The sequence below is a fragment of the Chlorocebus sabaeus genome, chromosome 15, assembly GCF_047675955.1.
Source record: "Chlorocebus sabaeus isolate Y175 chromosome 15, mChlSab1.0.hap1, whole genome shotgun sequence".
Classification (NCBI taxonomy): Eukaryota; Metazoa; Chordata; class Mammalia; order Primates; family Cercopithecidae; genus Chlorocebus; species Chlorocebus sabaeus.
In genome coordinates, this window is record NC_132918.1 from 5,955,542 (window position 1) to 5,965,055 (window position 9,514).

At 43.3% G+C, this 9,514-nt stretch overlaps 1 pseudogene; it reads right to left on the reverse strand.

Annotated features, from left to right (window-relative positions):
• Nucleotides 1-6,560: 6,560 nt before the first annotated feature.
• Nucleotides 6,561-9,000, reverse strand: LOC103221323 (prickle-like protein 1 pseudogene; annotated as a pseudogene).
• Nucleotides 9,001-9,514: the final 514 nt, after the last annotated feature.

Here is a 9,514-nt window from a genome sequence, read left to right on the forward strand (position 1 = left end):
TCTATTACCAAATATTGAGATAAATGAGGGGTTTATTCATGTTATTACCAAATATTGAGATAAATGAGGGGTTTTATATGCTAAAAAAAAAAAGTCCTTGGTGGGGCACGTTGGCTCACGCCTGTAATCCCTGCACTTTGGGAGTCTGAGGCAGGTGGATCACGAGGTCAGGAGATCGAGACCATCCTGGCTATCCTGGTGAAACCCGGTCTCTACTAAAAATACAAAAAAATTAGCCGGACTTGGTGGCAGGCACCTGTAGTCTCAGCTACTCGTGAACCCAGGAGGCAGAGCTTGCAGTGAGCCAAGATTGTGCCACTGCCCTCCAGCCTGGGTGACAGAGTGAGACTCCATCTCGAAAAGATAAAAAAGTCCTTCTCGAATTTGAAGATGCTTTAAGCTCATCAACTCTGCAGACATGATTCCTAGGACAACTTTATTTTTGCTGTTTTTAAAATTTCTTAATATATAATTGCTTCTGGTGTTCCCCTATATTTTAATTTTTATATTCCCCATTTTTTTAAGAAAGAGAAATTTGTAATAACATTAAAATAAATATTTCATTAAATATTATTCATAATGACATTATGCTATCCATCCAACTAAGTATTTCACATATATTTTTCATAGGCTCAGAATTTGTCTACATACTGCTTTATGTGTTTTGTTGTTGTTGTTGTTGTTGTTGTTGTTGTTGTTGTTGTTTGAGACAGTCTCACTCTGTTGCCCAGGCTGGAGTGCAGTGGTGAGATCTCGGATCACTGCGCCCTCCGCCTCCCAGGTTCAAGCAATTCTCTGCTTCAGCCTCCTGAGTAGCTGGGATTATAGGCTCCCACCACCACGTCAAGCTAATTTTTATACTTTTAGTAGAGACAGGGCTTCACCATCTTGGCCAGGCTGGTATTGAACTCCTGACCTCATGATCCACCTGCCTCGGCCTCCCAAAGTGCTGGCATTACAGGTGTGAGCCACTGCACCAGGCCTATGTTGTTGTTTTTTTCACTTAAGACTACTGGAACATTTTCCATGTTTTATTAGGTCCATCCAATTATCCGGTTTCCTTGACCTCACATTAATAATAACAGTAATAATGGCCAACATTTCCTGAGCACCATTGCAGGTGCTTAAATGTTTTACCTGCATTATCTTATTTAATCTCCACACAACGTCATGAGGTAGTGACTACTATTAGCCGCCCCCATCTGACAAATAGAAAAACTGATAGTTGGAATCCTTAACCAGTTTGTCCAAAAAGCTGAAGTTAGAAAGTCTGACCCTAGGTTTGGTGCTTTCTCTAATCCAGTATACAGTTCTGTTTGCTTTATAATGTCTCTTAGCAGATATACTACACTTCATTCAGCTGCTCCATTGGTTTTAGATACTGATGTTGCATCCAGTTGGTGTTTTTTCCCCTATTTGCACAACTCTGCAAGGGACATTTACGTGCACACACATAGTTTTGTTGCTTCCAGTGCATGATTTTCTTTCTTTCTTTCTTTCTTTCTTTCTTTCTTTCTTTCTTTCTTTCTTTCTTTCTTTCTTTCTTTCTTTCTTTCTTTCTCTCTCTCTCTCTCTCTCTCTCTCTTTCTCTCTCTCTCTCTCTCTCTTTCTTTCTTTCTTTCTTTCTTTCTTTCTCTCTTCCTTCCTTCCTTCCTTCCTTCTTCCTTCCTTTCTTTCTCCTTTCCCCCTCTTCCCCTTTCCCTCTTTCTCTCTTTCTTTCTTTCTTTCGACAGAGTCTCACTCTGTTGCCCAGACTAGAGTGCAGTGGCACCATCTCAGCTCACCGCAACCTTCGCCTCCTGGGTTCAATGATTCTCCTGCCTCAGCCTCCCAGGTAGCTGTGATTACAGGCACATGCCACCACACCTGGCTAATTTTTGTATTTTTAGTAGAGATGGGGTTTCACCATGTTGGCCAGGCTGATCTCGAACTCCTGACCTCAAGGATCCACCTGCCTCAGCCTCCCAAAGTGCTGGGATTACAGGTGTGAGCCACCACACCTGGCCCCAAAGCATGATTTTCTTATGGTTAGTTCTAGGACATGGAAAGGGAGAAAGATTTTGTTCAAAGGTTTTATTCTGAAGGACTTTATTGGATGAAACAATGGGAAAAGATGAAGAGAATTTAGTTCTTTTTCCACAGGCTGTCTTCCTGAGCTCCACCTATGGAGTTAGGGGAGGGAAGGAGAGGCATTGAGGAATCAGGTCCCTTTCAGCCTGTTTGGGCCTCTTCCATTATGGAACAGTCCAGGCTTCCTGCTAGCATAACATTTCTCACAGGTGTTGTAACTTGTTTCATTATGTTACTCCTACTTAAATAAAAGGATTGTTTTTCTTCTTTGTACTTGGGGGCTTAACATAGTGTGCACCACATAGTGGGTGCTTAGTAGATGCTTGTTGAATAAAGAATGAAGGGTAGAGAAAGACCTCTTTTAACTGTGAACTCTCATTTTCAATCAGGTTAACTGTGATAGGAACAGTACTTAGCTGGGGTGTGTAAGCATGTCTTTTTATTTTGATGCTTTGGCAGCTTGGGACCTTGTGGATTTTGAAAGGAACTCCCTATCTGGGGTTAGCTAATTCTTAAGAGATAGCAATCAACCTGCACAGGAGCATGCCTTTCATATGCAAACCAACCAATCTGAAGACGGTACTGTTGTAGTGTTGCCAATGTATTAAGATGTCAGTTTTTTGTTGTTTAATACCTGGAGTTTTTTGTTTTATGTTTAAGATGATTAAGGAGGTTGGACACAAGGGTGAGGTTGTAGTTAAAGTTTAGTAAGTGAAAGAAGAAAGATTTGTGCAGCAGAGAGGGGGCACCACCATGTTTATGCCCACAAATGGAGAAGAAACTTTTTTGGGGGAGCCTGCTGATTATACAAAGAGCTCTCCAAAAACCCTTACCTTGCTATCTACCTAAAGCAAGCTAGCTAACTCCTCTCAACACCCCAACCACCTCCCTTATGAGGCTCTGACACTTGGGCTACTAACCCCCTGCTCCAGGTACCCCAGAGCTAGGTAACAGGCAAGCAGGGACAACCCTGATGCTCCAGAGCCCACTGAAATTATTCAAACTAGCCAATCCTAAGCCTGCTTGCCCTGCCTTGCCCATTTCTTCCTGTGAAAAATCATAAGACTCTTGCCCACGTTTTTCCTTTGCTCCCTCTGGCTTGTGACCAATCCTGGTACTTCCCCATGTGGCCTTGGATGGCATAGTGTGCCCCCTTCTCTTAGGAACTGTGAGTAATGAACTTTTTTAAAAAAATTATTTTTATTTTAAGTTCTGGAAGGCATGTGCTGAATAGGCAGGTTTGTTACATAGGTATACATGTTCCATGGTGGTTTGCTGCACCTATCAACCTGTCGTCTAGGTTTGAAGCCCCATATGCATTAGGTATTTGTCCTAATGCTCTCCCTCCCCTTGTCCCCCACCCTTCAACAGGCCCTGGTGTGTGATGTTCCCCTCCCTGTGTCCATGTGTTCTCATTGATGAACTATCTTTTCGATGGCAGTCATTTCATCCATTGGCCTCACCATTCCTGAATTATGACAATAAAACCTATTTTTTAAAACAAGGTGCTAAAGTTGATAGTGACTGAGATGGTGGTGGGTGAAACATTGTGACAGTGTAGGGGAACATAGCAATAGGGTTGCAAGATGTAAGTGACAGTAATAGCAGCATTAACTAACAGAGTATAATGGTTAACAGCTGGGGAAAGAGCAGGATAATTATAATAATTAATAGCAATTAATCTCATAAGCATAAGACATTGCTTCACAGAACACTTTTGCACATATTATCTAATTTGTTTCTCACAAGATACGCTTTTTGATAATATTATTGTTCTGTCTGATTATAGAATGGAATAGGCCTTCTAGTGCATTCACGAAATGAGAAATAAAATTGGAGATCACCTGATCCAATCTTCTCATAATACAATTGAGGGAACTGAGGCCCAGCAAGTGGAAGGGAGACTGGCTTTGTCTGACCCCCTCCCTCCTGGCTGTGTTCACAGATGTTCTCTGCTGATTAAGCACAATCTGATTTAGGAGCCATCTCTGAGCCTGGCAGGAGGTAGGGTAGAGCTCCAGCCTGAGATCAGCCCCTCAGGCTTCTTTCCCCCTGAAGTCTGGCTAACTAACATCCCTCGGTTACTACCCAAGGTCCACTACCTCTGGCTTGGGCCAGGGCTAAGCCAAGACCCCAGGCTGTGTCTTTCACCTCTGCTCACAACACCTTACAACAACCAACAACAGCACCTCTCATAGTCCCTGTGACAGCGACTGAGAAGGACCTGGCCCTTCTACAGGGTAATTGCCTTTATGTCCTTGGGATGCCAGGCTAGTCTGGCACTGGGGACTCAGGCAGGAGATCCAGGTCACATGTGGTTTCATGGCAGTGGCTTGATTACAGGTCATTTCCATTCCATTAGTCAGTTCAGAGTGGAACTAGACACAACACTAGGGATACAGAGGCCTGAATTACTGGTCCAGATGCCTCAAGTTGCCTGAAAATGAAATTTGCCTTAGAGCCTAATGGTAGGTAGAATTTGCAGCCTAAGGAGTTGGAGATAAAATTTAGAGTCCTCTGGGGCAGGGAGCTGGCAATGCTGCTGGAGACATTTCCCTCTCTTATTTCACAAGCACGCACATTTTAAGAAAGAACCACTGGGAGCTGGGGCATTTAAGGTACAATTGATGGATCTGACTCTCTGTTCAGAATCCAAGAATTTCCATTTGAGACAAAATTTAATGGTAACAGCAAAGCTCAGTGGCAAAAGAAAGTGGCCAGTGCAGTCAAAGAGATAGAAACAGCAAAAAATAAAAAGCACTTGAATTGTCTCAGCTAGTTTCTGCGTCATTAACTATAGCCAGGACCAGTTCAAATTCCTGTCTATGCCACCACCAGTAATAAAATCTGACTGCTTCCTCTGGATCACTACTTTCACCAGCAAAACATCATGTTGTATGTGTGCTGAGTACAGGGCCCAGAGCTGGTGTGACAGTGCTGGCTGGTGGGAACTCCAATCTGAGGGGTGGCTGTGGGTGGGCAGCAGGGTAGGGACCAGGGAGGCAGGAGCATGGTGGCCAATGGCTGGGTCACCAACTGGCTCAAACAGGATCGGGGTGAGCTGTGGGCATAAAGAACTATCAGGTCAGTTAACAACAGAAGGAAGCTGCGTTTTCTGATTTACAAAGTAATCCTGAACCAGGGAACTAGATAAGGCAGAAATGAAGGCTGGGGGTCTGAGACAGCACCAGGAAAGTTCCAGATTCCCCTGAGAGGAGCTCACAGTCCTGTGGCCTTGGATCTGGGATAGCTCAGGTTTTGAAAAATTAAATTAAATTGTAAATCAGATGTCGTCGTAGCTGCACCTACAGAATGGTCTATTTAGGCTTTCAAGGGACCAGATCTCTCAGGCAAGTCCAATGCCACTTCCATTCTTAGTTCCCCAGAGGGCTAATGTCCGTGACAGGTGGCAGTGCTGTGCCATTGGGCATGGGGGATATATTTGAGTCTCAGTGATATTCTTTGAATTTTTCTTTCAGGATCCTGCCTCCCACCTCCTGGGATAAGAGCAAAGGGTAGGATTATAGAAAAATATATAGCAGTATGAATAATTGGAATAAGCCACCCACGATTACAAATCTCTAGAGGCAACAACTCTCCTTCTTCATCTGTGAAATGAACATAATTCTTATAAAGGATTGAGGGAGAAGCTATTTTAACATTTTGGCATATTCCTTTTTTTTCTTTTGAGATAGGCATATTCCTTTTTTTTTTTTTTTCTCTTGAGACAGGGTCTCACTCTGTTGTCCAGGCTGGAGTGCAGTGGCATGATCTCTGTTCACTGCAACCTCTGCCTCCCAGGTTCAAGTGATTCTCCTGCCTCAGCCTACGGAGTAGCTAGGATTACGGATGGGACTCACCATCTGGGACGTGCAGGGTGCTGGAGGGTAAGCAGCCGAGAGGTGAGATCTACACAGAACTGCTTTCTGCTTAAATCTGTTTAAGCCCCATTTAATTTGGAGTCCCCTGGACTCAGTTAATCCCTAACAGAGGGCTAAATTCCCAGAGAGAGGAAAGCTAGGACTTTAACTCATAACTGAGATTGCCCAGGAAGCCCCAGTAGAGGTGGTTAATTTTTGCCCTCTGCCTCATAAGATGGACTAATCAGGAGCTCAGCCAATGTGATTGACCTGAATGACAAACACTATTGCTTTTCCGAGGTGGCTGGAGTTTTCCATCTTCTAAAATCGACACCCTTGTCCAATCACTTCGAGGCAGTTTCTTGAGTATTCTCTTAAGGATCAGAGACCAAAGCACTGTATAAAACTGTAATGTTCCCGTTAGGTACCATCTAAGGAGGGTAAACAGGAGAAAGTTCACCTTTCAAACATTAATCTGATGCTGTAAACAGCAGTTGACTTCTCATTTACACCGGCAAAACACTTTAAACTATTTTAGCAACTGTTTTATGTAAGAAAAAAAATAGGATTTTGATGGTTAATGCTATATTTTAAACACATTTATCTCCATAGCTATTATCTTAAGAAATACTAGTTTTTGCATTTGTGTCTGCTTTTCTTCTTGAGTTTAGTTGTCCTCTAACCAAGCTGACGGGCAGGGAGTTGAACTGGAAAGGGCGTCTCTATAGTAGGCGTATCTCTGTGGCTGGGGTTGAGGGACTGATTGTTCAAGAAAATATCCCTTTGTTCTGAGTTGGAAGAGGAGGACGAGAAGGAGGAACACCAGGAATCCCAGAAACCTCTTCACTCCCGGGGACATAGAAATGGTCGGAAGTGGATGGGCATGCTGTCTATAGAGATCGGCATTCTGGATGTATGCTTGGATTTCCTGGGCCTTTTCATTCCACATAAATTACTGTAGTTATTGGGGATGTAAAGCTGCAGCCTGTCCTTGGGAGAATATTCTCTTTCTGTAACAATATTCAGGATATTGTCAGAGTGGGACTTTCTACTTCTCCTGTGGAAATGGTGATGAGATCTGGATCCCCTCTCTTCAGAATGGTACACCCAGGTCTTGTCACTCACTGGACACTGCCTGATCTTGATGTTGCAGTTTCCATTGTCAATGACATCATCTGACCTTCTGTGGTCTGGATTAAGACTTGGATTGTCTGAGTACTGGCAGATGTACTAGTTTTTCATCAGGCATGATTTTTTTTTTCTAGACAAAATTTTGAACTTAGACTCTTTAAGGACTCTGCACTTCCATGCAGCAGAGTTCAAAGTTTCCATACTGCTGATTTTCAAACAATCTTCTGCCTCCGTTTTTTTCAGAGTTTGCAGAGAATATAAGGATGACCTCAGCTTGCTTCATCCATCCTCTGAAGCTACTGTGATGTTGGACAAAGCCAAAGAATCCATAGAATCCTGAGCACGTTGCTCTGGTTTCAAATCTGACAAAAACCCCAGGGATTTTCATACCCCTGTGTTTGATCGTTAGCCTACCCTGAAGCCCCATGGTCCAGATCCAATTTCTGGAGCCTTCTACTGTTTGCAGGGCCTGGGTGGTTGCCATGAGCAGAAACACTGTTCATCTTGTGCCCAGACCATATCAGGTCAGTAATTTTTACTTGCAAGGTTCTGGTTGTTTTGCTTTAGCTTGTTTTCTTTTCTTTTCCTTTCTTTTCTTTTCTTTTCTTTTTTCTTTTCTTTCTTTCCTTCCTTCCTTCCTTCCTTCCTTCCTTCCTTCCTTCCTTCCTTCCTTCCTTCTCTCTTTCTCTCTCTCTCTCTCTTTTTTTCTTTCTTTCTTTTCTTTTCTTTTCTTTTCTTTTCTTTTTGACATAGTCATGCTCTGTCACCTAGGCTGGAGTGCAGTGGTATGATCTCAGCTCACTGCAAGCTCCGCCTCCCAGGTTCAAGCGATTCTCCTGACTCAGCCTCCCTTGTAGCTGGGACTACAGGTGCCCACCACCAAGCCTGGCTAATTTTTGTATTTTTAGTAGAGATGAGGTTTCACCATATTAGCCAGGCTGGTCTCCAACTCCTGACCTTGTGACTTGCCCGCCTTGCCCTCCCAAAATGCTGGGATTACAGGCATGAGCCACCTTGCCCAGCCCAAGGTTGCATATTTTTGAGTAATAAGTCTGACTTTGGGAAAGAAGAGATATCCAACAAAAAGGATTTATGCTAGGCACGAGAAAAGCATGCTTCTGCAGCACGCCAACACTTCCCATCATAGGTCATCTGCACATGGTCGACACTAATATGTTCCCACAGATTTCACAGCACTCTGTGTAGACAGGATCAAAACAGCCACAGCAGAATGGGTGGCCATCCTTCATAACATACGTTGTCCTCTGGGGACCATTTTGTGCTCAAGGCAGCAGAAGTGTTTCATGTGCCAATGGTGACTCTCAGTTTCTGTGCAAACATCAACAAAATTATCTCAGCACATGCTGAGCTTCAGGGTTTGAGCAATTCAGCATGGTGCCTGCCACAGTGAATTTTTTCATCCTGATAAAAATAGACGAGGTTGACCAGCAGCTCTTTATACGTGAAACAGACAAAACAGAATGAGTACCAGCACACTCCAGGGCCCACTCGAGAGGCAAACACTGCAGTTTTATCTCCGTTGATCTTCAACCCACATTGCTCACACATAGCGTGCATTACTGCTCTAGACAAAAGTTTAATCATGGCTCTTCCAAGTGCTTCTTTCTGCTGCTAAGCACTGAACACTTGGAATTCTTTATTCTCATCTTCATTCAAAGACTGACAGTACTATATCTCATTATCATGTGGTGGCAACTGGTATACAAGCCCTTTAATCAGATGTTTCTTTCCAGGGATGTTAATATAAGGACATTTTCCGCTTATAAGCAAGCAAAATAGAGCTGGTTCTGCTCTGGTCTAAGGCCCAGGGGACCCTGAAGTACTCCTCCAGTGCATAGCCAGAATCATTATCTGATATGGAACTTCTCTGTTACCTAAAGGCAAATTTGCTCATTTTGGGCTCCATCTCCAAAGGCATGATAATAAAGTCAAAAAGCCAGTTTTTGACATCAAACAATGGCTGCTCTGTCAGCCTGCTTCGTCAGCCTGCTCCATTCCCAGGAGTCTTAGTGAGTGAAGCTGCTGAAATGCCCTCACCTCTTCATCTTCAACTCTTTTTCCTGGAAGCAGTGGGCTGGCATAGAAAATTCCCTGGGTTCCAGAGTCAGAGAGAACTGGGTTCAAATCCCAGTTCTGGTACTTACTAGTTGAGTGAGGTTGGGCAAGTTCTGTAACTCTCGGAACCTCAACTTCCATAGCTGTAAAATGGATATCATATCAATAATAAGGATGTAGTAAGGATTAGATAAGAGAAACAATGTGAAGCATAGGGCCTGGTATATATTCTCTGTTTAACAAATAATAGTTCTTTCCTATTCTATTTTTCTGTTAAACAAGAATTGAACTAGGTTTGGTGTTGCCATCTCTGATAGGCACTAGGATCACCATTCTCATATTTGAGTATCGCTTGGATAAGACCACATTTTTTCCAT